This window comes from Pavona decussata, unplaced genomic scaffold (genome assembly GCF_977016875.1).
Source record: "Pavona decussata unplaced genomic scaffold, jaPavDecu1.1 SCAFFOLD_21, whole genome shotgun sequence".
Classification (NCBI taxonomy): domain Eukaryota; kingdom Metazoa; phylum Cnidaria; class Anthozoa; order Scleractinia; family Agariciidae; genus Pavona; species Pavona decussata.
The window spans coordinates 3,067,920-3,093,171 of NW_028145444.1; the positions used below are offsets into that span (position 1 = coordinate 3,067,920).

Below are 25,252 nucleotides of genomic sequence, written 5' to 3' on the forward strand. Positions count from 1 at the left end.
AAATCGCCTAGAGGGTTCCCAGAATGTTCCAATATGTTACACCCCCTATTGGAATACCCTAGCCAGTATAGCTAAATGTAGTTCAGTTTAAATATTAACCGAGGGGCAGCATCAAATTTTTATTGTCTAGACAATAATTTCTTTCTTACGTTTTTGGGTTGGTAATTCTTACGTTTGGAGGTTAGTTTTCTTACGTATGGGGGTTAGTAATTCTTACAATTGGAGGTTAGTTTTCTTAGGCTTAAGGGTTAGTAATTCCTACGTTTGGGGGTTAGTTTTCTTACGTTTGGGGTTAGTAATTGCTACGTTTGGGGGCTATTTGCCCTACGTCTAGGGCTAGTAAGTAGTACGTTTGGAGGTTAGTTTAGGGTTAGAGGGATTCTTACGTATGGAGGTTAGTAATTCTTATATTTGGAGTTAGTTTTCTTACGCTTGGTGGTTAGTAATTGTTACGTTCGGGGATTACTTTTCGTACGTTTGGGGGCTAGTAATTTTTACTTTTGAAGGTTGAATTTCTTATTTTAGGGGGTTAGTAATTCTTACGTTTTGGGGGTTAGATTTCTTTCTTTTGGGAGTTAGTAATTCTTACGTTCAAGGTTTAATTTTCTTACTTTTGCGGGTTAGTAATTGTTACGTTCGGGGGTTAGATCTCTTACGTTTGGGGGTTAGTAATTTATACGTTCGTGGGTTAGTTTTTTTACGTTTAAGAGGTGGTTTTCTTACGCTTTGGGGCTCGTAATTCTTATTTTTAGGGGTTAGTATTTGTTACGTTTGGGGGTTAATTTTCTTACGTTTGGGGGTTAGTAATTCTTACGTTTGGGGGCTAGTTTTCTTTCGCTCGGGGGCTAGTATTTCGTATGTTTAAGGGTTAGTTTCCTTACGTTTGTGGGTTAGAAATTCTTATGTTTGGGTGTTAGTTTTGTTACGTTTGTGGGCTAGTAATTCTTACGTTTTGGGGTTAGTAATTTATGCGTTCGTGGGTTAGTTTTCTTACGTTTAAGAGTTAGTTTTCTTACGCTTTGCGTTAGTAATTCTTATGTTTGGGGGTTAGTATTTGTTACGTTTGGGGGTTAATTTTCTTACGTTTGGGGGTTATATTTCTTACGTTTCAGGGCTGGTAATTTTACGTTTGGGGGTTAGATTTCTTACGTTTTTGGGTTAGTAATTCTTACGTTTGAGGATTAGTTTTCTCACGTTTAAGGGTTACTAATTCTTACGTTTGGGGGTTAATTTTCTTTCGTTTGGGGGTTAGTAATTTTTACGTTTGGTGGTTAGTTGCCTTACGCTTAAAGCTTGTAAGTTGTACGTTTGGAGGTTAGTTTTTTTACGTTTGGGGTTTAGGGACTCTTAGGTTTAGGGGTTAGTTTTCTTACGTTTGCGGGTTAGTATTTCTTACGTTCTGAAGTTAGATTTCTTACGTTTGGGGATAAGGGATTCTCACGTTTTGGGGGTTAGTTTTCTTACGTTTGGGGCTTAGTAATTCTTACGTCTGGGGGTTAGTTTTCTTACGTTCGGTTGTTAGCAAATCTTTCGTTTTGGGGTTAGATTTCTTTAGTTTTGGGTTTGATAATTCCTACGTTTGGGGGTTAGTATTCTTACTGTTGGGGGTTATTTATTATTACGTTTCGGCTTAGATTTGCTGCGTTTCACGGTTAGTAATTCTTACGTTAAGGTGCTAGTTTATTAACGTTTGGTTTTTAGTAATTCTTACGTTTAAGGGTTAGTTAGTTTTTAGTATCATGGGGTTTTTGATATCTTTTGTTAAAAATGATGAAATAAGACCTTCAATCACCTGCCAAATAATTCTAGAATGACGAGAGGAACGAAATCAACTCAATTCTTGAAAGAAACAACTTGTGATCTGTTCTAGCGCATTTTGGAAACAAAAATGCGAGAACTTGAAAAACATTAGCCTAATATTTTTCAAGTTTCAATCGAAACCGGCCTACCCTGTCTTTTGCCAGAGGCATTAAGCGACAGTTTTATTGTACTGGGGTGATAATTTTTAACAAACTAGACAAATATTTTGTTGTTTCTGCTGACATTCAAACATTTTTGGGTTTTAAAATGACAAAAATTTTCGTGATACTTCCCCTTTAAGTTTGGGGTTAGTAACTCTTACGTTTGGGGGTTAGTTATCTTACCTTTGGTGTTAGTATTTCTTACATTGGAGGGTTAGTTTCTTACGTTTGGAAGTTACGGATTCTCACGTTTCGGGATTAGTAATTCTTACGTTTGGGGGTTTGTTTTCTTACCTTTGGGTGTTATTAATTCTTACGTTTGGGAGTTAGTTTTCTGACGTTTGGGGTTTAGTTTTCTTACGTTTGTGGGTTAGTTCTTTTTTCGTTTTTGGGTTAGTTTTCTTACGTTTGGGAGTTAGTAATTCATACGTTTGGGGTTTAGTAATTCTTAGGTTTAGGGGTTAGTTTTCTTACTTTTTTGGGGTTAATATTCTTACGTTTGGGGGTTAGTTTTCTTATGTTTGGAGGTTAGTAATTCTTACATTTGGGGGATGGTTTCTTACGCTTGGAAGCTAAGGATTCTTACGTTTGGGGATTAGTAATTCTTACGTTTGGGGGTTTGTTTTCTTACCTTTGCGTGTTAGTAATTTTTACGTTTGGGGGTTAGTTTTCTAACATTTGGAGTTAGTAATTGTTACGTTTGGGGTTTAGCTTTCTTACGTTTGTGGTTTAGTACCTCTTTCGTTTTGGGGTTAGTTTTCTTACGTTTTGGGGTCAGGGATTCTCACGTTTGGGGGTTAGTTTTCTTACGTTTTGGGGTTAGGGATTCTCACGTTTGGGGTTAGTTTTCTTAGTTTTGGGGGTTAGTAATTGTTAACTTTCTGGGTTACTTTTTACGTTTAAGGGTTAAGGATTCTTACGTTTATAGTTTAGCTTTCTTACGTTTAAAGGGTTAGTAAATTTTCTTTTAAGGTTTTAATTTTCTTACGTTTGGGGGTTAGTAATTCTTACGGTTGGGGGCTAGATTTCTTACGTTTAAGGGTTAGTAATTCTTATGTTTGGGGGTTAGTATATCTTACGTTTAGGGTTAGTTTTCTTACGTTTGTGGGTTAAGGATTTTTACCTTTGGGGATAAGTAATTGTCACGTTTATGGGTTAGTTTTCTTACCTATTGGGTTTAGTAATTCTTACGTATGGGGTTTTTTTTCTTATGCTTTAGGGTTAGTATTTCTTACGTTTGGAAATTGGTTTTCTTACATTTGGGGGTTTGTTTACTTACGTTTACGGGTTAGTAATTCTTATGTTTGGGGGTTATATTTCTTACGTTTGGGAGTTAGTTATTCTTACGTTATGAGGGTTAGATTTCTTACGTTTGAAAGATAGTATTTTTTCTTATGCTTTAGGGTTAGTATTTCTTACGTTTGGAAATTGGTTTTCTTACATTTGGGGGTTAGAGTTCTTACGTTTAAGGGTTAGTTTTTCTTACGTTTGGGGGTTAGTTTTCTTATGTTTTGGGGTTACTAATTCTTACGTTTTGGGGGTTTGATTTCTTACGTTTCAGGGTTAGTAATTCTTCCGTCTGGGGGTTAAATTTCTAACGTTTGGGGGTTAATAATTCTTACGTCTGGGGGTTAGGGGTTGTGACGTTTTGAGATTAGTTTTCTTACTTTAAAGGGGCTAGTTTTCTTAAGTTGCGGGGTTAGTAATTCTTACCTTTTGAGGTTAGTTTTCTTACGTTTGGAGGTTAGTTTTCTGTTGTTTAAGGGTTAGTAATTCTTACGTGAGCAGATTAGTTTTCTTACGTTTCGGTTTTAGTAATTTTTACGTTTCGGAGTTAGATTTCTTATGTTTGGGGGTTAGTAATTCTTACGTTTGGGGTTCCTTTTCTCACGTTTGGGGGTTAGTTTTCTTACGTTGGAAGGTTAGTAATTCTTACGTTTGGGTTTAGTTTTCTTACGTTTCGGGGTTAGTTTTTTTTGTTTGGGGGTTTGTAATTCTTACGTTTAGGGGTTTGTAATTCTTATGTTTGGAGGTTAGATTTGTTACGTTTGGTGGTTAGTTTTCTTACGTTGGGGGGCTACTAATTCTTACCTTTGGGGGTAAGTTTTCTTTTGTTTAGGGTTTAGTAATTCTTACGTTTGGGGGTTAGTTTTCTTACGTTTGGAGGTTAGTAATAGTTACGTTTGGGATTACATTTCTTACGTTTGGGGGTCAGTGATTCTTAAGTTTGCGTGTTAGTTTTCCTACGTTTGTTGGTTAGTTTTCTTAAGTCTGGGGGTTGGTAACTCTTAAGTTTTGGGTTTAGCTTTCTTACATTTGGTGGGTTAGTAGTTCTTACGTTTGGGGTTTAGTTTTCTTACCTTTATGGGTTAGTAACTTTTACGTTTGAGGGTTGGATTTTTTAAGTTTGGGGGTTAGTAATTCTTTCGTTTGCGAGTTAGTTTTTTTACGTTTGAGGGTTAGTAATTCTTACCTTTGGGAATTAGTTTTCTTACTTTTGGGGTTAGTAATTCTTACGCTTAGGGATAGTTTTCTTACGTTTGGAGGTTATTAATACTTACGTTTTGGGGTTAGATTTCTTACGTTTGGCGATTAGTAATTTTTACGGTTATGGGTTAGTTTTCTTACATTTGGGTGTTAGGGATTCTTACGTTTGGGGTTTAGTTTTCTTACGTTTGAAGGTTAGGGATTCTTTCCTTTGGGGGTTAATGTTCTTATGTTTGCGGTTATGGGTTAGTTTTCTTACATTTGGGTGTTAGTAACTCTTACGTTTTGGGTTTAGTTTTCTTACGTTTGGGGGGTTAGTAGTTATTACGGTTTGGGGCTAGTTTTCTTACCTTTATGGGTTAATATTTTTTACGTTTGTGGGTTAGATGTTTTACGTTTGCGGGTAAATAATTCTTACGCTCAGAGCTTAGTTTTCTTATGTTTATGGGGTAAGATTTCTTACGTTTGGGTGTTAGTTTTTTTACGTTTCGAGGTTACTAATTTTTACGCTTGGGGGTTAGATTTCTTACGTTTTGGGGTTATTAATTCTTACGCTTCGGGGTTATATTTCTTACGTTTTTGGGTTGGTAATTCTTACGTTTGGGAATTAGTTTTTTTACGTTTGGGGATTAGTAATTCTTACGTATGGGGGTTAGTTATCTTAGGTTTAAGGGTTAATAATTCTTACGTTTGGGGTTAGTTTTCTTACGTTTTGGGGTTATTAATTCTTACGTGTCGGGGTTAGTTTTCTTTCGTCTGGGGTTAGTAATTTTTACGTTTGTGGGTAAGTTTCCTTACGTTTAGCGTTTAGGGATTCTTAGGTATGGAGGTTAGTAATTTTAATGTTTGGAGTTAGTTTTCTTACGTTTGGTGGTTAGTAATTCTTACATTCGGGGATTACTTTTCGTACGTTTGGGGGTTAGTAATTCTTACTTTTGAGGGTTAGATTTTTTATGATAGGGGGTTAGTAATTCTTACGTTTTGGGGGTTAGATTTCTTTCTTTTGGGATTTAATAATTCTTTCGTTAGAGGTTTAGTTTTCTTACTTTTGCAGGTTAGTAATTCTTACGTTCGGTGGTTAGTTTTCTTACGTTTTAGGGTTAGTTTTCTTACGCTTTGGGCTTAGTAATTCATATTTTGGGGGTTAGTCTTTGTTACGTTTGGGGGTTAGAAATTCTTACGTTTGGGGGCTAGTTTTCTTAGGCTTGGGGGCTAGTTATTCGTATGTTTGGGGGTTAGTTTTCTTACGTATGTGGGTTAGTAATTCTTATGTTTGGGTGTTAGCTTTGTTACGTTTGTGGGTTAGTTATTCTTACATCTTGGGGTTAGTTTTCTTACGTTTGGGATTTAGTAATTTATACGTTCGTGGCTTAGTTTTCTTACGTTCAAGAGTTAGTTTTCTTACGCTTTAGGGTTAGTAATTCTCATGTTTGGGGGTTAGTTTTCTTACGTTTGGAATTCAGTAATTCTTACCTTTGGGGGTTAGTTTTCTTAGGTTTGGGTGTAGTAATTCTTACCTGTGGGGGTTAGTTTTCTTACGTTTGGGGGTTAGTTTTCTTAAGTGGGGGGGTTAGTAGTTCTTATCTTTGGAGGTTAATTTTCTTACGTTTGGGGGTTCGTTTCATTTTGTTTAAAGGTTAGTAATTTTTACGTTTGGGGGTTAGTTTTCTTACGTTTCGGTTTTATTAATTCTTACATTTGGGAGTTAGATTTCTTATGTTTGGGAGTTAGTAAATTTTACGTTTGGGAGTTAGTAAATTTTAAGTTTAAGAGTTAGATTTTTTTACGTTTAGGGGTCATTAATTCTTACGTTTTTGTGTTAGTTTTTCTACTTTTGGGGGTTAGTAGTACTTCTTTTGGGGGTTAGATTTCTTACGTTTGGGGTTAGTAATTCTAACGGTTGGGGGTTAGTCTTCTTACGCTTGGGAATAAGCAATTCTTACGTTTAGGGGTTATGGATTCTTTCGTTTAGGGGTTAATGTTCTTACGTTTGATGGTTAGTAATTCCTACGTTTGCGTGTTAGTTCTCCTACGTTTGTTGGTTATTTTTCTAACGTTGGGGGCTGGTAACTCCTACGTTTTGGGTTAAGTTTTCTTACGTTTGTGGGGTTAGTAGTTCTTACGTTTGGGGGTAAGTTTTCTTACCTTTATGGGCTAGTAATTTTTACGTTTGAGGGTTAGATTTTTTACGTTTAATGGTTAGTAATTCTTACGTTTTTGTGTTAGTTTTTCTAATTTTAGGGGTAAGTAATACTTACGTTCGGGGGTTAGTAATTCTTACGGTTAGGGGTTAGTTTTCTTACGTTTGGCAATTAGGGATTCTTATGTTTGAGGGTTAGGGATTCTTTTGTTTCGGGGTTCATTTTTTACGTTTGGGGGTTAGTAATTCTTACGTTTGCGGGTTAGTTTTCTTACTTTTGTCGGTTAGTATTTCTTACGCTTGGGGCTTAGTTTTCTTACGTTTGGAGGTCAGTAATTCTTACGTTCTTGTGTTAGTTTTTCTACTTTTGGGGGTTAGTAATACTTACGTTTGGGGGTTACATTTCTTGCATTTGGGGGTTAGTAATTCTTACGGTTTTGGGTTAGTTTTCTTACGTTTGGGAATTAGGGATTCTTACGTTTGAGGGTTAGTTTTCTTACGTTTGAGGGTTTGGGATTCTTTCGTTTGGGGGTTAGTTTTCTTACGTTTCGGTTTCAGTTATTCTTACGTTTGGGAGTTAGATTTCTTATGTTTGGGGGTTAGTAAATTTGAAGTTTAAGGGTTAGATTTTTTACGTTTGGGGATCAGTAATTCTTACGTTTTTGTGTTAGTTTTTCTACTTTTGGGGGTTAGTAATACTTACGTAGGGGGTTAGATTTCTCACGTTTAACGGTTAGTAATTCTTACGGTTAAGGGTTAGTTTTCTTACGTTTAATAATTACGGATTCTTACCTTTGGGGTTTAGGGATTCTCTCGTTTAGGAGTTAATGTTCTTAAGTTGTGGGGTGAGTAATTCTTACCTTTTGAGGTTAGTCTTCTTTTGTTTAAGGGTTAGTAATTCTCACGTTTTTAGTAAATGTTATGTTTCGGAGTTAGATTTCTTATGTTTGGGGGTTAATAATTCTTACGTTTGGCGGGTTAGTAGTTCTTACGTTTGGGGGTTAGTTTTCTTACCTTTATGGGTTAGTAATTTTTACGTTTGAGGGTTAGATGTTTTACGTTTTAGGGTTAGTAATTCTTACGCTCGGGGCTTACTTTTCTTAATTTCGGGGTTTGAGGGTCAGTAATTCTTACGTTTTTGCGTTAATTTTTCTACTTTTGGGGGCTAGTAATACTTACGTTTGGGGGTTAGTAATTCTAACGGTTAGGGGTTAGTTTTCTTACGTTTGGGAATTAGGAATTTTTACGTTTTGGGAAAAGATTTGTTACGTTTGGGTGAGTAAATCTTAATCTCGTACCCCGATCTCAGTCGTCGGTTCGGGAATGTCGAAATGTGAGATCTGGTAAAGTTCGATACAACGCCATTTCTGGTTGGTTACCAGAATAAGGAATGCCTCATTCTAATCTGCTCTGTGATTGGCTCTTTCCTTCTGTGTTTGGTTTTCGCTCAGTTCGGGGAAGAAACAAAAACACGGAAAAGTTTTCGCCCCGATTAAGATTGTCATGCGACGTTTTAATACATACATGCCCTTTGTGTGGGGAGAGAACAGTGAGAAATTGTTTTTTCGGAAGACAACAGCCACTTTAGCCGAAAAGAGTTTGCAGTAACGTTCAAACGGCCTTGCCAAATTACACAAGTTTCCAACACGATGGATACAAGCTTGCTTACGTTTGGGGATAAAATGGAGGTAGGTCATATATAATTTTTTTGGTATTTCTTAACAAAAAATGATTTTTTTAAAAATGATTATTTATTTAGTAAACGCAAATTAATTTCCCCAAAATACTTTACCTTGAGTTCCTGAACACGCGCGCCGCATTTGCTAGCATATTTTCAGTTTTTGTCTTCTGGTAAAAGACTATTTTCCTTCTATAAATTGAACTGGACTTTGAGTAAGAGACTTCATAATATAATATTAGTCCTTTCAGACCAGTGTGCTTATTCCTTCAAGATCCATACAACATCTCTCATAGGACTTTGGAGAAATTGATAGAGTGTCCACACAATATTATTATTCATCTGCTGGTGAGATCAATATCCCTCCCACCCCTCAGCTAAGAGAAATGAAAAATGTCCGACTTATGACCGCCAAAGTAATAGTAATGAAACCCGTACTACAACAGAGAACACCTTGTCTAAACCGATTAGGGCTCTTTATGTAAGTGTAGTTAGTTTAATTTTATCCCCTCTCTCCCACCTACTAAGTTAAAAAAAATTTGGATCCAAAATATAAAACTAGCCTTCCTCTAAAATAAAAATGGGGACATTGGTTTACATGTCTGCACCACCTAATGTTTTGCAGGTCTATGCTTGTGATAGGCTTTAGAAAAGAAGTAGTTTTAAAAGGAGGACATGCCTCTTTGGATTTGACATCACTTATAGTTTTTAGAATCTTTTTGCGATTGTTCTTTTCTTCAAGATAGGGGAATTTCTCCATTATTTTATCATTAATATGGAGTCCTTGAAGTACTAAACACACTTCATTTACTACTTCCATTGTTAATCCTTAGCACATTCTCTGATACAAATAGTTATCACTGGCCTCAGTTTCTCCTTTATTTCTTGTTAACTCTGCCTTAATTTCTTCCACCTGATTTCTAGGGAGAAGCAAGTTCCTAAAGTTCCTATCAGTGATGTGAATATCTTCAAGGGCTAAAACAGCTGGACACAGCTCAACACATAATTAAGAGCAATGACAGTCATTTCAGACAACAGATATCACAACAGCTGCATTTCTCACACAAAAGCCAAAACCAAAGTGGTTATAAGCAAAAATTTTCCCCTGCACAGATTTCTGGGGTATTTACACTAATCTGTAATGATGGGTTGCATTTCTTCAATATTTGCACCAATATGATTGTTGTTAAAGTAAAGTTTTGATGTAGCAGGCTTCCCATCTCTTCCACTTTCTTGGAAAAAACTTTCTATGGTTTGCGGAAGACCAAAATGAATAAATTATTATCCTTCCAACACAATGAGAATCAAACCCCATTCCCAAAGATTGTGGCAAATAATATTCATTGTCAGTCTGTAGAGAATGAGACTGAGCCAAAAGTGCATTTTGAGGAATTTGGGGAGTAAGGTAGAACTGGTGATCCCCAAGCTTTCCACCCAAAAAGGCACCCCCAAATCCACACAGTACTAATGATGAGTAAATAATAGGCTGACAGGCTTAATTATTGACATTGGTGGTGATAAGTTCATCTGCTATGGGCGAAAATATGTAATCAAACTGGTCAACATTACTTTGTGTTAAGATAGGAGGGCCTTTGTAGTACTCCATAAATCTTTCATATTCAAACTTTGTATGATTGTAGTTTGGTTGTTTTTCTGTTGCTGTTGTTGTCATGACAACAATCTTCGCTGTAGGGAATACTGAGGAAAGTGTTCCTCGTTTGCTGTACTCTGAAGTTGTGCCCCCTGAACAAAGATGCAATTAATTAAGAAAAAACTGTAGTCATTCACTGGGATGTTGTTATTCTTTCCATTAGAATAAGACAATATAATTACCAGAAAATGGATAATGAGAAGGCTGAATAAAAAGGGATTCTCAAGTAACTAAGCCCTTTTTGACGCATGGGGTGGTGGAAGGACGAAGCATAAAAGAAGCTGCGATAATCACTAACAATATGGCTCTGTATTTATTAGCTTTTAACCTTTAAGCCTCAGTGTCAACATACAGTTTCTCCTTACTGGTCTCTACATGTCCATTTTTCATAGTAGCATTATAGGGAGGTTGTTGAAATATCAAGAAATTTCACCACTGGTGATCTCATGACCTCTCCTTGATTGTGTATTGATAAATATTAGGAGAAATTTTGATACTGATCACTACTGGGGCTTAAAGGTTCAAGGTTCACTGTTCTGATATTTTTTGTGTACTTGTGTGAAAAGTCCTTGAACATAATTTTGTGTTGCTGGTCTTAATATTAAGAAAAGTTAGGACCTGACATGGGTGCAAATATCAATACAAGAAAATTTTTTTTGCTCAAGGAATTGGCATCAACAAGGAATTTTCATCCAAGACAGACACTGTTTTCAAAGTTTCTTTTCCCCACCACTTCTCTGCAGTGGGTTTGTGTCTGACAGTTTGATTAAATGTTGTTTCCTGGCTATGGAAGGCCATGGTTAAGGAATACTTAGGAATTCATGGTTACTGAAGATCAGCTTACTGTGAAAGCTGTTGTTTTGCTGCAGAAATGGGTGACAGTTCATTAGAACACACAGACATGCACAGGAAAACAAATAGTGGAAATATTTTTTTTAATTTGTTTTCTATTTATCTGCCATTTGCTACTTTTATGAGCCCAAAAGACCTTCACACCTTCCTATTATTATTGTTATTATTTTTTTTTTTGCTGAAATCAAGGATCCCATCAGAGGTGAGTGTCCAAGCACCAAGATAGCTGCTTTGGACATAAAGAACCTTGTATTATTCTTAGTGTATCATCCTCTATGCATGTACGAATAATGCAATGCTCAGTACAACAATGATTATTTAAGCAGCTCATTGTGCCTTGCAAATCAAATGCAGATAATGACCTTTGTTCTTCATATCAAGAGTCAAATATTATTGGACTTGTGTATTATGTGGTTCTAATTTTCGAGTCTGTGGACTCCTATGTGTAAAATTATAACCTTTATTAACTTGTCATCAAAGAAGCAGTCGAGGGGGCATGTCCCCTAAACTTAACATAAATTTCAGGTGAAAACTTTTCAAGTGTTATGTGATCATAAAGGTGAATCAAGAACCACTGAAATGGAAAGCTCATCACTACCAAATAAGACTCTAATGGGAAACTCATAGGGACTTGCTCTGTTTGCTCACATGTTACAAGTAACCAAACATTCTTCAGATCCCAAATCCAGATGTGGTACCTCCATTTCCCAAAAGAAATTCAAACTTCCATTTTTGAGAAAAAAAAAACCCCTTTAAAACAGCAAGGGTGTACTCGGTATTTTAATGTTGGACATAATTGGGCGCCTACCATTTATACGGACAGGTCTTTCTGGTTTGCTGGTATATAACCAAGACAGTAGCATGGTGTTAGGGCTAGGATGGTTCATGGTTCATTTATTTCACACTATTTACACAACATTAACATAGAAAGAAAAGTATTACAACAAATGATTACAAGATAAAAATAAATACAGTACAAATTATAAAATGTGTGTGGTGGTCAAAGTAGCAAAGGCTTTCTAGCTGACCACCACCTACTTTTAAGTAAACAAAGAAATGACACTGAGCTTTATTGAGATATTAGAAAATGTAGGAAATGTTTGTAGAGCCTAGGATGTACAAGAGAGAATTACATTTGTGTAAATTAAGGTATGTTGGAGATATACTGAACCGAGCAAGAAATCTAAACAGGACAAGCTTAATAAAAGAAGAACAAAACAATAAATAAATAAAAACAAAAAAAAGCAAAAAAACAACATACAAACAAACAAACAACAACAACAACAAACAAAAAGAAAGGAAAAGGACAACACATCATCAGCAGCAACAGCAGCAACAACAAAGATCAAAATATAAGCAGACATTATTATTATTATTATTATTATTATTATTATTATTATTATTATTATTATTATTATTATTATTTTTAACTCTATTATTATTATTAGATAGTTACATACTATTATATTTGATCATTAAACAGAACATATATCATTTGATTGACAAGAGATCAGGAGGGCCTTATAAAGTTTCTTAAACCTGTTAAAAGTTTTTGTTTTTTTCAATGCCATGGGGACAGTTTCCCATATGACAAAAGCAGAGTACTTAAAAGTAAATTTGCCTATGTTAGTTAACTTGTGGTCGGTGGAAATTAAGCTTGGCAGAATTTCTGGTGTTATAGGAGTGGACAGTTGTTGTAGGTAGGAGGAGGCCCTGTTTAGCTGGTTCACATAAAATTATATTATTACAGTGACCTTGAGTTGTGTCCTTTGGCCTGTAAAAGAAACCTGCCGCATTTACACAATCCATTTGGTTTGGAAATTTAAACCATTAACTTATGGAAGAAGGAGAATTTGTGTGACCAAATCAGCTGAAAGACTACAAAGAGAAGAAATAATTTTTACGTATCACTGGTAGACCACAATTTCTGAAACTTTGCAAATGAAAATATGACATGAACCATTGACTTTCCATTGCGAAATTTAACACCAAGATGCCAATCAGTAACTCTATTGTGCCTCATCTACAACAACGACCACAAAATTTTTCTGATAAAGCTTCGACAACAAAAACTCTCTGCACTGTCTGTTGCTACCTTTACCTTGGGGTGCACAAAAATTATGTGACATTTCCCTGCCTGTAAATTACAGTATCTTCAATACAGTTACCATCTAAGGCGAAAACTGGTACAGCTTACTCCGGTTGACTTAAGTCTTTTTAATTGATCGTCGATAAGCACGTTGATCTTGAGTGGAGAAAGCAGAATTACGATGGATTTGTTCTTGGAACAGTTTTCATTACAAAGATGGTCTAGATGGTCACAAAGGGTAGGAACTAATCTTAGTAAAAAAGTGATTTACCGCGCTTGTTGATTGCAATCTCTCCTGTTGCCTTTTTCGTTTTGGTTTAAGTTAAATTCAAGTTTTGTTGTCGTCTCGATCGAAGAACGTTCCGAAGAGCACCCTCGAAAGCGAAAACCTCACCAGGAATGATCACAGTTACGAGCAGCACGGTGGACAAAGGATGATGGGCAGGCCCGTATTCCGGGCCTCAAATCGAACTTTACCAGATCTCCCCTCCGCCTGACCGTGGGAGATCTGGGTACGAGATTAAGTAAATCTTACTATTAGGGGTTAGTTTTCTTACGTTTGGGGATTAAGGATTCTTACGTTTGGTAGTTAGTTTTCCTACGTTTGAGGTTTAGTATTTCTTAAGTTTTGGGTGTTAGATTTCTTACGTTTGGGGGTTAGTAATTTTTACGTTTTGTGGGTTAGATTTCTTACGTAAGGGGGTTAGTAATCATTACGTTTAGGGGTTATATTTCTTACGTTTGGAGGTTAGTAATTCTTACGTTTGGGGGTTAAGGATTCTGACGTTTGGGGATTCGTTTTCTTACGTTTAAGGGGTTAGTCTTCTTACGTTTGGGGGTTAGTTTTTTAAAGTTGGGGGGCTAGTAATTCCTACCTTTGGAGGTTAGTTTTTTTTTTTGTTTAAGCTTTTAACTTAGTAATTAGGTTTGCGGTTTAGCTTTCTTACGTTTCAGTTTTAGTAATTCTTACGTTTAGGGGTTAGATTTCTTATATTTTTTTGGTTAGGGATTATTACGTTTAGGTTTTAATTTTCTTACGTTTAAGGGTTAGTAAATCTTTCGTTTGAGTGTCAGTTTTCTTGCGTTTGGGGGTTAGTAATTTTTACGTATGGGGGTTAATAATTCTTACGTTTGGGTGTTTGTTTTTTTACGTTTTGGAGGTTAGGGATTCTTACGTTTGGGGGTTAGTTTCCCTAAGCTTGGTGGTTAGGGATTTTATCGTTTGGAGGTTAGTTTTCTTACGTTTTATTGTTAGTAATTCTTACGTTTGGAGGTTAGTTTTTTAACGTTTGGGGGTTAGTTTTTTTACGTTTGGGTGTCAGATTTCTTATGTTTCGTTTTTAGTAATTCTTACGTTTAGGAGTTATATTTTTGATGTATAGGGGTAATTAATTCTTACGTTTGGGGGTTACTTTTGTTAGGTTTCCTGGTTAGGGATTCTCAAGTTTGGGGGTTAGTTTTCTTACGTTTGGGGGTTAGTAATTCCTACGTTTAGGGGTTAGTTTTTTACGTTTAAGGGTTAGGAATTCTAACGTCTAGAGTTTAGTATTCTTACGTTTAAAGGGTTAGTAAATCTTCTGTTTAGGATTTAGTTTTCTTACGTTTGAGGGTTAGTTATTCTTACATTTTGGGGTTAGTTTTCTTACGTTTGGGGGTAAGGGATTCTTTCAATTAGGGGTTAATGTTCTTACGTTTGGGGATAAGTAATTCGTACGTTTGTTGGTTAGATTTCTTAAGTTTGGAGGTTGGCAATTCTTAAGTTTGGGGGCTGGTAACTCTTACGTTTGGGGTTTAGTTTTCTTATCTTTGGGGGGTTAGCAGTTTTTACTTTTAAGGGTTAGTTTTCTTACGTTTATGGGTTAGTAATTTTTACGTTTGAGGGTTAGATTTTTACGTTTGGGGGTTAGTAATTCTTACGTTTTTGTGTTAGTTTTTCTAATTTTAGTGGTTAGTAATACTTACGTTTGGGGGTTAGTAATTCTTACGGTTAGGGGTTAGTTTTCTTACGTTCGGCAATTAGGGATTCTTACGTTTGAGGGTTAGGGATTCTTTTCTTTCGGGGTTTATTTTCTAACGTTTTGGGGCTAGTAATTCTTACGTTTGCGGGTTAGTTTTCTTACTTTTGTGGGTTAGTTATTCTTACGCATGGGGCTTAGTTTTCTTACGTTTGGAGGTCAGTAATTCTTACGTTCTTGTGTTAGTTTTTCTACTATTGGGGGTTAGTAATACTTACGTTTGGGGGTTACATTTCTTGCATTTGGGGTTTAGTAATTCTTACGGTTAAGGGTTAGTTTTCTTACGTTTGGGAATTAAGGATTCTTACGTTTGCTGGTTAGTTTTCTTACGTTTGGGGGTTTATAATTCTTACGTTTAGGGGTAGTTTTCTTACATTTGTGGGTTTAAGATTCTTTCGTTTTGGGGGTTAGTAATTCTTACCTTTAGGGGTTAGTTTTCTTACCTTTTGGTGTTGATAATTCTTAGGTATGGGGGTTAATTTTCTTATGCTTGAGAGTTAGTAATTCTTACGGTTGGGTGTTAGTAATTCCTACCGTTGGGAGTTACTTTTCTTTGGTGTGAGGGCTACTAATTTTTACGTTTGGGAATTAGTTTTCTTACGTTTGGGGGTTACTAATTCTTTCATTTGGGGGTTAGTTTTCTTACAATAGTAATTCTTACATTTGGGGGTTAGCTTTCTTACGTTTGGGGGTTAGTAATTCTTACGTTTTGGGGGTTAGATTTCGTACGTTTGGGGGTTAGTTATTCTTACATTTAATGGTTAGATTTGTTACGTTAAAGGAATAGTAATTCTTACATTTTGTGGGTTAGATTTCTTACGTTTGGGGGTTAGTTTTCTTATGTTGGGGGGTTGGTAGTCTTTACCTTTGGAGGTTAGTTTTCTTACGTTTGGGGGTTAGTTTTATTTTGTGTAAGGGTTAGTAATTCTTACGTTTGGGGGTTAGTTTTCTTACGTTTCGGTTTTAGTTATTCTTACGTTTGGGAGTTAGATTTCTTATGTTTGGGGGTTAGTAATTCTTACGTTTGGGGGTTAGTAAATTTGAAGTTTAAGGGTTAGATTTTTTACGTTTGGGGATCAGTAATTCTTACGTTTTTGTGTTAGCTTTTCTACTTTTGTGGGTTAGTAATACTTACGTGGGGGGTTAGATTTCTCACGTTTAACGGTTAGTAATTCTTACGGTTAAGGGTTAGTTTTCTTACGTTTAATAATTACGGATTCTTACGTTTGGGGATTAGGGATTCTCTCGTTTACGAGTTAATGTTCTTAAGTTGTGGGGTGAGTAATCCTTACCTTTTGAGGTTAGTTTTCTTTTGTTTAAGGGTTAGTAATTCTCACGTTTGCTGGTAAGTTTTCTTACGTTTTGGTTTTAGTAAATCTTATGTTTCGGAGTTAGATTTCTTATGTTTGGGGGTTAATAATTCTTACGTTTGGGGTTACTTTTCTAACGTTAGGGGGGTTAGTAGTTCTTACGTTTGGGGGTTAGTTTTCTTACCTTTATGGGTTAGTAATTTTTACGTTTGAGGGTTAGATGTTTTACGTTTTGGGGTTAGTAATTCTTACGCTCGAGGCTTACTTTTCTTAATTTGGGGGTTTGGGGGTCAGTAATTCTTACGTTTTCGCGTTAATTTTTCTTCTTTTGGGGGCTAGTAATACTTACGTTTGGGGGTTAGATTTCTTAAGTTTGGGGGTTAGTAATTCTAACGGTTAGGGGTTAGTTTTCTTACGTTTGGGAATTAGGAATTTTTACGTTTTGGGAAAAGATTTGTTACGTTTGGGTGAGTAAATCTTACTATTAGGGATTAGTTTTCATACGTTTGGGGATTAAGGATTCTTACGTTTGGTAGTTAGTTTTCCTACGTTTGAGGTTTAGTATTTCTTAAGTTTTGGGTGTTAGATTTCTTACGTTTGGGGGTTAGTAATCTTTACGTTTTGTGGGTTAGATTTCTTACGTTAGGGGGTTAGTAATCATTACGTTTAGGGGTTATATTTCTTACGTTTGGAGGTTAGTAATTCTTACGTTTGGGGGTTAAGGATTCTGACGTTTGGGGATTCGTTTTCTTACGTTTAAGGGTTAGTCTTCTTACGTTTGGGGGTTAGTTTTTTAAAGTTGGGGGGCTAGTAATTCCTACCTTTGGAGGTTAGTTTTTTTTTTGTTTAAGGTTTTAACTTAGTAATTAGGTTTGCGGTTTAGCTTTCTTACGTTTCAGTTTTAGTATTTCTTACGTTTAGGGGTTAGATTTCTTATATTTTTTTGGTTAGGGATTATTACGTTTAGGGTTTAATTTTCTTACGTTAATTTTCTTCCGTTTGAGTGTCAGTTTTCTTGCGTTTGGGGGTTAGTAATTCTTACGTATTGGGGTTAATAATTCTTACGTTTGGGTGTTTGTTTTTTTTACGTTTTGGGGGTTAGGGATTCTTACGTTTGGGGGTTAGTTTTCCTACGTTTGGTGGTTAGGGATTTTTTCGTTTGGAGGTTAGTTTTCTTACGTTTTTTTGTTAGTAATTTTACGTTTGGAGGTTAGTTTTTTAACGTTTGGGGGTTATTATTTTTACGTTTGGGTGTCAGATTTCTTATGTTTCGTTTTTAGTAATTCTTACGTTTAGGAGTTAGATTTTTGATGTATAGGGGTAAGTAATTCTTACGTTTGGGGGTTACTTTTGTTAGGTTTCCTGGTAAGGGATTCTCAAGTTTGGGGGTTAGTTTTCTTACGTTTGAGGGTTAGTATTTCCTACGTTTAGGGGTTAGTTTTTTACGTTTAAGGGTTAGGAATTTTAACGTCTAGAGTTTAGTATTCTTACGTTTAAAGGGTTAGTAAATCTTCTGTTTAGGATTTGGTTTTCTTACGTTTGAGGGTTAGTAATTCTTACATTTTGGGGTTAGTTTTCTTACGTTTGGGGGTAAGGGATTTTTAGGTTTGGAGGTTAGTTTTCTTACTTTTTATTGTTAGTATTTCTTTCGTTTGGGGGTTAGTTTTCTTACGTTTTGGGGTTAGTAATTCTTACGGTTGGGGTTAGATTTCTTACGTTTAAGGTTTAGTAATTCTTACGTTTAGGGGTAAGTTTTCTTACGTTTTAGCGTTAGTAATTTCTACGTTTAGGGGTAGTGTTCTTACGTTTGTGGGTTAGGGATTCTCACGTTTGGGGGTTAATAATTTTCACGTTTGGGGTTTAGTTTTCTTACCTATTGGGGTTAGTAATTCTTACGTATGAGGGTTAGTTTTTTTATGCTTGAGGGTTAGTAATTCTTACGTTTAAGAATTAGTTTTTTTTTACGTTTGGGGATTGGTAAATCTTACATTTAAGGGTTAGTTTTCTTACGTTTCGGGGTTGGGAATTTTTACGTTTGGGAGTTAGATTCCTTACGTTTGGGGGTTAGAAATGTAGAGAAAGGATTCCTTCTTAATCCTTCTGGTGTCCTTTTCCTACCTCACAGCCAAGAAAGTGTCAAACGAGTGCCCACGAGACAAACATTTGTCCAGCGGGGTTTAAAGCGCGCAAAAATTTAAAAATTTCAGTAACTTTTAGCGCTCGTAAAATAAAAAGAATTCAATATTTCTAAAGAAAATTTTCGAAAATGAGTTCTTTACAGATATGGAAATCTACCAAAGGAAAACAAATTGAAGGATTAGGGGCACTTTAAATTTAATAGTTAGTAATTCTTACGTACGTTTGGGGGTTAGTTTTCAAACATTTGGGGGTTACTAATTCTTACGTATGCTGGCTAGTAATTCTTAAGTTTAGGGGTTAGTTTTCTTACTTTTGGGGGTTAGTAATTCTTACGTTTGTGGGTTAGTGTTCCTACGTTTGGGGGTTACTTTTCTTAGGTTTGGGGGCTAGTAATTATTACGTTTAGGGTTTAGTTTTCTTACGTTTGGGAGTCTGGGTTTGTTACGTTTGGGCGTTAGTTTTCTTACTTTTGGGGGTTAGTAATTATTACGTTTGGGGGTTAGTTTACTTAAGTTTCGGGTTTAGGGATTCTTACGTTTGGGAATTAGTGTTCTTACCTTCGGGGATTAGTAATTCTTACGTTTGGGGGTTAGATTTCATACGTTTAGGGGTTAGTAATTCTTACGTTTTGGTGTTAGTTTTCTTAAGTTTTTGGGTTAGGGATTCTCATGTTTGGGGTTAGTTTTCCTACGTTTGTTGGTTAGTAATTTTTACGTTTGGGGGTTAGTTTTCTTACGTTTGGGGGTTACTTTTCTTAGGTTTGGGGGTTAGTAATTCTTACGTTTAGATGTTAGTTTATTTACTCTTGGTGATTAGTAATTCTTACATTTAGAGGTTAGTTTTCTTAGGTTTGGGTGTGAGGGATTGTAACGTTTGGGGGTTAGTTTTGGTACGTTTGTGGGTTAGTAATTCTTACGTTTGGGGGTTAGTTTTCTTAAGTTTGGGGTTTAGGGTTTAATTTTCTTACGTTTCGGGGTTAGTAATTCTTACGTTTAGGGTTTAAATTTCTTACGTTTGGGGGATAGTAATTCTCACATTTGGGGGTTAGTTTTCCTACGTTTGGGGTTTAGTTTTCTTAAGTTTAGGGGGTTATAAATTCTTACGTTTGGGGGTTAAGTATTCTTACTTTAGGGTGTTAGTTTTCTTATGTTTGGGGGTTAGTAATTCTTACGTTTAGGTGTTAGTTTATTTACTCTTGGTGATTAGTAATTCTTACGTTTAGAGGTTAGTTTTCTAAGGTTTGGGTGTCAGGGAGTGTAATGTTTGGGGGTTAGTTTTCTTACGTTTAGTGGTTAGGAATTATTACGATTATTGGTTAGATTTCTTACGTTTATGGGTGAGTAATTCTTACGTTTAGAGGTGAGTTTTCTTAAGTTTGGGGGCTAGCAATTTTCACATTTGGGGTCTAATTTTCTTTGGGGGTTAATTTTGGGGGTTAGCGATTCTTACGTTAGGGGGTTAGTTTTCTTACGTTTGTGGGTTAGGTTTTTTTATGTTTAAGGGTTAGTTTTCTTACGTTAAGTGGTAAGTAATTCATTATTTGGGGATTATTTTTGCTACGTTTGGGGGTTAGATTTCTTTAGTTGCGGGGTTAGTAATTCTTACGTTTTGGGGTTAGATTTCTTAAGTTTTGGGGTTAGTAACTCTTACATTTGGGAATTAGTTTTCATACGTTTGGGGGTTAGTAATGCTTACGTTTGGGGGCTATTAATTATTATATTTGGGGGTTAGTAATTCTTACGTTTGGGGGTTAGATTTCTTACGTTTTTTGGTTAGTAATTCCTACGTTTGGGGGCTAGTAATTCTTACGTTTGGAGGGGGTTAGTTTTTTTTACTTTTGGGGATAGAAATTCTTACGTTTAGGGGTTAGATTTCTTACGTTTTGTGGGGTGATAATTTTAACGTTTTTTAAAGGGTTAGTTTTCTTACGTTTGGGGGTTAGTAATTCTTTTATTCAGGGGTTAGTTTTTTTTACCTTTGGAGGTTAAGGATTTTTGTTCTTCCGTTTCAGGATTAGTTTTCTTACGTTCGGGGGTTAGTATTTCTTACGTTTAGGTGTTAGTTTTTTTTACGTTTTTGGGAACTAATTTTTACTTTTGGGAGTTAGATCTCCTAAGTTTTAAGGGTCAGCAATTCTTACGTTTGGGGTTTAGATTTGTTAAAATTGGGGACTGGTATTTGTTACGTTTGGGAATTAGTTTTCTTACGTTTAGGGGCTAGTAATTTATACGGTTGGGGGTTAAAAATTCTATTTTGGGGTGTTAGTAATTCTTACATTTGGGGGTTAGATTCTCACGTTTGGCGGTTATTTCTTTTACCTTTAGGGGTTAGTAAATTCTTATGTTTGGAGGTTAGTTTTTTTACGTTTTTGTGTTACTAATTTTTACGTTTGGGTGTTAGATTTCTTAAGTTTGGGGGTTAGTAATTTTTAGGTTTGGGGGTTAGATCTGTTAAGTTTTGGGGTTTGTAATTCCTACGTTTGGGAATTAGTTTTCTTACGTTTGGGGGTTAGTAATTCTTGCATTTGGGAATTACTTGTCTCACGTTTGGGGGTTACATTTCTTATATTTTTGGGATAAAAAAATCTTACGTTTGCCAGTTAGCTTTTTTACGTTGGAGGCTTAGTAATTCTTACGTTTTGGGGTTAGATTTCTTACCCTTGGGGGTTAGAGATTCTTACGTTTGGGGGATTAGTTTTCTTACGTTTGAAGGTTAGTTTTCTTTACGTTTCGGGCTTAGTAATTCTTACGTTACGGGGTTAGATTTCCTAAGTTTGGGGGTAAGGGATTCTTACGTTTTAGGGGTTAGTTTTCTAACGTTTGGGGGTTCGTGCTTCTTAAGTTTGGTGGTAAGTTTTCATACGTTTGGTGGTTAGGGATTCTTACGTTTGGGGGTTAGTAATTCTTACGCTTAGGGGTTAGTTTTCCTACGTTTGGGGATTAGTAATTATTACGTTTGGGGGTTAGTTTCTAACTTTTGGGGGATAGATTTGTTACGTTTAAGGGTTAGTAATTCTTACATTTGCTTTTTAGATTTCTTACGTTTGGGGGTTAGTTTTTTTTATGTTTGGGTGTAGTAATTCTTACGTTTGGGGGTTAGATTTCTTACGTTTTGTGGGGTGATAATTTTAACGTTTAAGGGTTAGTTTTCTTACGTTTGGGGTTAGTAATTCTTACATTTAGGGCTTAGTGTTTTACCTTTGGGGGTTAAGGATTATTACGTTGAAAAATTAGTTTTCTTACGTTTGCGGTTAGTATTTCTTTCGTTTTGGGGTTAGGTTTATTTCTTTTTGGAGTTACTAATTTTAACGTTTGGGGATTAGATTTCTTGCGTTTGTCGATTAATAATTTTTAGTTTTAGGGGTTAGTTTTCTTACGTTTCGGGGTTAGTAATTCTTACGTTTTGCGGTTGGTTTCCTTACGTTTGGGGGTAAGTAATTCTTACGTTAGGGGGTTAGATTTCTTACGTTTGGGGGTTGGTAGTTCTTCCTTTTTAGGGTTAGATTTCTTACGTTTGGGGGTTAGTGCTTCGTACGTTTAAGTGTAAGATTTCTTACGTTTATGGGTTAGTAACTCTTACGTTAGGGGTTTAGTTTTATTACCTTTGGGGGTAAAAAAAATTTACGTTTGGGGGTTAGTTCTCTTACGTTTTGGGATTAAAGTTTCTCACGCTTGTAGGCTAGTTTTCTTACCTTTGAGAGTTAGTAAGTCTTACCTTTGGTGGCTAGTCTTCTTATGTTTGGGGGTTAGTAATTCTCACGTTTTGGGGTTAGATTTTTTACGTTTAGGGGTTAGTTTTCTTACGTTTGTGGGTTAGTAATTCTTACGTTTGGAGATTAAATTTTTTGCGTTTGGGGGCTAGTAATTCTTACATTAGGGGGTTACATTTCTTACGTTTGGGGGTTTGTTTTCTTACATTTTAGGGTTAGATTTCTTAAGTTTGGGGGTTAGTAGTTCTTTCTTTTCGGGGTTAGATTTCTTTGTTTTTCATTTGGTAATTGTTTTGTTTAGGGGTTAATAAATCTTACTTTTGGGGGTTTGTTTTCTTACGTTTAGGGGCTAGTAATTTTTACGTTTGAGGGGTTAGATTTCTTACGTTTGGGGGTTAGTGATTCTTACGTTAGGGAGTTAGATTTCTTACGTTTGTCGGTTAGTAATTTTTACGTTAGGGGGTTAGATTTCTTACGTTTGAGGGTTAGTTTTCTTATGCTTTGGGGTTAGATTTTTGAGGTTCTGAGGTTAGTAGTTCTTCTTTTTGGGGGTTAGATTTCTTACGTTTGGGGGTTAGATTTGTTACGTTTAGGGGTTAGTTTTCTTACATTTGGAAGTTAGTAATTCTTACGTTTGGAGGTTAGTTTTCTTAAGTTTGGGGGTTAGTAATTTTTACGTTTGGGGGTTACTTTTCTTACGTTTGGGGTTAAATTTTTTACGTTTGGGGCTTAGTAATTCTTATTTTAGGGCGTTAGATTTCTTACGTTTGGGAGTTGGTAATCATTACGTTAGGGGGTTAGATTTCTTACGTTTGAGGGTTAGTTTTCTTATGTTTATGGGTTAGATTTCTGACGTTAGGGGGTTAGTAGTTCTTACTTTTTGGAGTTAGATTTCTTACGTTTGGGGGTTAGTAATTCTTACGTTTAGGGGTTAGATTTCTTACGTTTAGGGGCTAGTAATTCTTAGGTTAGGGGGTTAGTTTATTTACGTTTGGGGGTTAACAATTTTTACGTTTGGGGGTTAGATTTGTTACCTTTGGGTGTTAGTAATTCTTACTTTTGGGGGTTAATTTCCTTACGTTTGGGGGTTACTAATTCTTACGTTTTGGGGTGTTATTTGTTACCTTTAGGGGCTAGTAATTCGTCTGTTAGGGGGTTAGTTTTTTCACTTTTCGGGGTTAGTAATTTTTATGTTTGAAGTTAGATTTCTTAAGTTTTGGGATTAATAATTCTTACGTTTAGCAGTTAGTTTTTTTTTTACGTTTGGGGGTTAGTAATTCTTACGTTTAGGGGTTAGCTTTCTTGCGTTTGAAGGTTAGTTTTCTTATGTTTTGGGGTTAGTAGTTCTTCTTTTTGGGGGTTAGATTTCTTACGTTTGGGGGTTAGTTTTGTTACGTTTAGGGGTTAGTTTTCTTACATTTGGAAGTTAGTAATTCTTACGTTTGGGGGTTAGTTTTCTTACGTTTGGGGGTTAGTAATTTTTACGTTTGGGGGTTAGTTTTCTTACGTTTGGGGTTAAATTTTTTACGTTTGGGTTTTAGTAATTCTTATTTTAGGGCGTTAGATTTCTTACGTTTGAGGGTCAGTTTTCTTATGTTTGTGGGTTAGATTTCTGACGTTAGGGGTTTAGTAGTTCTTACTTTTTGGGGTTAGATTTCTTACGTTTGGGGGTTAGTAATTCTTACGTTTAGGGGCTAGTAATTCTTAAGTTAGGGGGTTAGTTTACTTACCTTTGGGGGTTAACAATTTTTACGTTTGGGGGTTAGATTTTTTACCTTTGGGTGTTAGTAATTCTTACGTTTGGGGGTTTGATTTGTTACCTTTAGGGGCTAGTAATTCTTATGTTAGGGGGTTAGTTTTTTTATGTTTCGGGGTTAGTAATTCTTATGTTTGAGGTTAGATTTCTTAAGTTTGGGGGTTAATAAATCTAACGTTAAGCAGTTAGATTTTTTACGTTTAGGGGTTAGTAATTGTTACGCTTGTGGGTTAATTTTAGGTTTGGTGGTTAGCTTTTTTACGTTTAGGGGTTAGTAATTCTTACGTTTAGGGGTTAGTTTTCTTACGTTTTGAGGTTGAAGTTTCTTACGTTTGTGGGCCAGTTTTTATACGTTAGAGAGTTAGTAATTTTTACCTATGGGTTTTTTTTTTCTTACGTTTGTGGGTTAGTAATTCTTACTTTTGGGGATTAGATTATTTACGTTTGGAGGTTAGTAATTCTTACGTTTTGGGCTTAGTTTTCTTACGTTTAGAGGTTAGTAATTGTTACGTTTGCGGGTTAATTTTAGGTTTGGGGGTTAGTTTTCTTACGTTTGGGGTTAGGGATTCTTACGTTTTGAGGGTAGTTTTCTTATGTTTGTGGGTAACTAATTCTTACTTTTGGGGGTTAGTTTTCTTAGGTTTGTTAGTTTAGTAATCTTTACTTTTATTGGGTTAGATTTTTTACGTTTAGGGGTTAGTAATTTTTACGTTTTGAGGGTAGTTTTCTTATGTTCGTGGGTTGCTTATTCTTACTTTTAGGGGGTTAGTTTTCTTAGGTTTGTTACTTTAGTAATCTTTACTTTTATTGGGTTAGATTTTTTACGTTAGAGGTTAGTAATTGTTACGTTTGCGGGTTAATTTTAGGTTTGGGGGTTAGTTTTTTTACGTTTAGGGGTTAGTAATTCTTATGTTTTGAGGGTAGTTTACTTATGTTTGTGGGTTACTTATTCTTACTTCTGGGGGTTAGTTTTCTTAGGTTTGTTAGTTTAGTAATCTTTAGTTTTATTGGGTTAGATATTTTACGTTTAGGGGTTAGTAATTCTTACGTTTGAGGGTTATTTTTCTAACGTTTGGGGGTTGGTAATTCTTACGTTTGGGGGTTAGTTTTCTTACGTTTTGGGGGTTAGTAATTTTTACGTTTCAAGGTTAGTTTCCTTCCCTTTTCGGTTAGTAATTCTTACCTCTGGGGATTAGATTACTTACGTCTGGAGGTTAGTAATTCTTACGTTTTGGGCTTAGTTTTCTTACCTTCAGAGGTTAGTTATTGTAACGTTTGCGAGTTAATTTTAGGTTTGGGGGTTATTTTTGTTACGTTTGGGGCTAGGGATTCTTACGCTTGGGGGTTGATTTTTTTACGTTTAGGGGTTAGTAATTCTTACGTTTTGAGGGTAGTTTTCTTATGTTTGTGGGTTACTAATTTTTGCTTTTGGGGGTTAGTTTTCTTAGGTTTGTTAGTTTAGTAA

General features: G+C 35.7%; 1 long non-coding RNA gene across 1 annotated transcript; it reads left to right on the forward strand.

The window, feature by feature from the left end:
• Positions 1-7,920: 7,920 nt before the first annotated feature.
• LOC146486255 (uncharacterized) lies at positions 7,921-10,147 on the forward strand. The gene is made up of 2 exons (XR_014859375.1): positions 7,921-8,276; positions 9,191-10,147. It is a non-coding gene; the product is annotated as an uncharacterized LOC146486255 (long non-coding RNA).
• Positions 10,148-25,252: the final 15,105 nt, after the last annotated feature.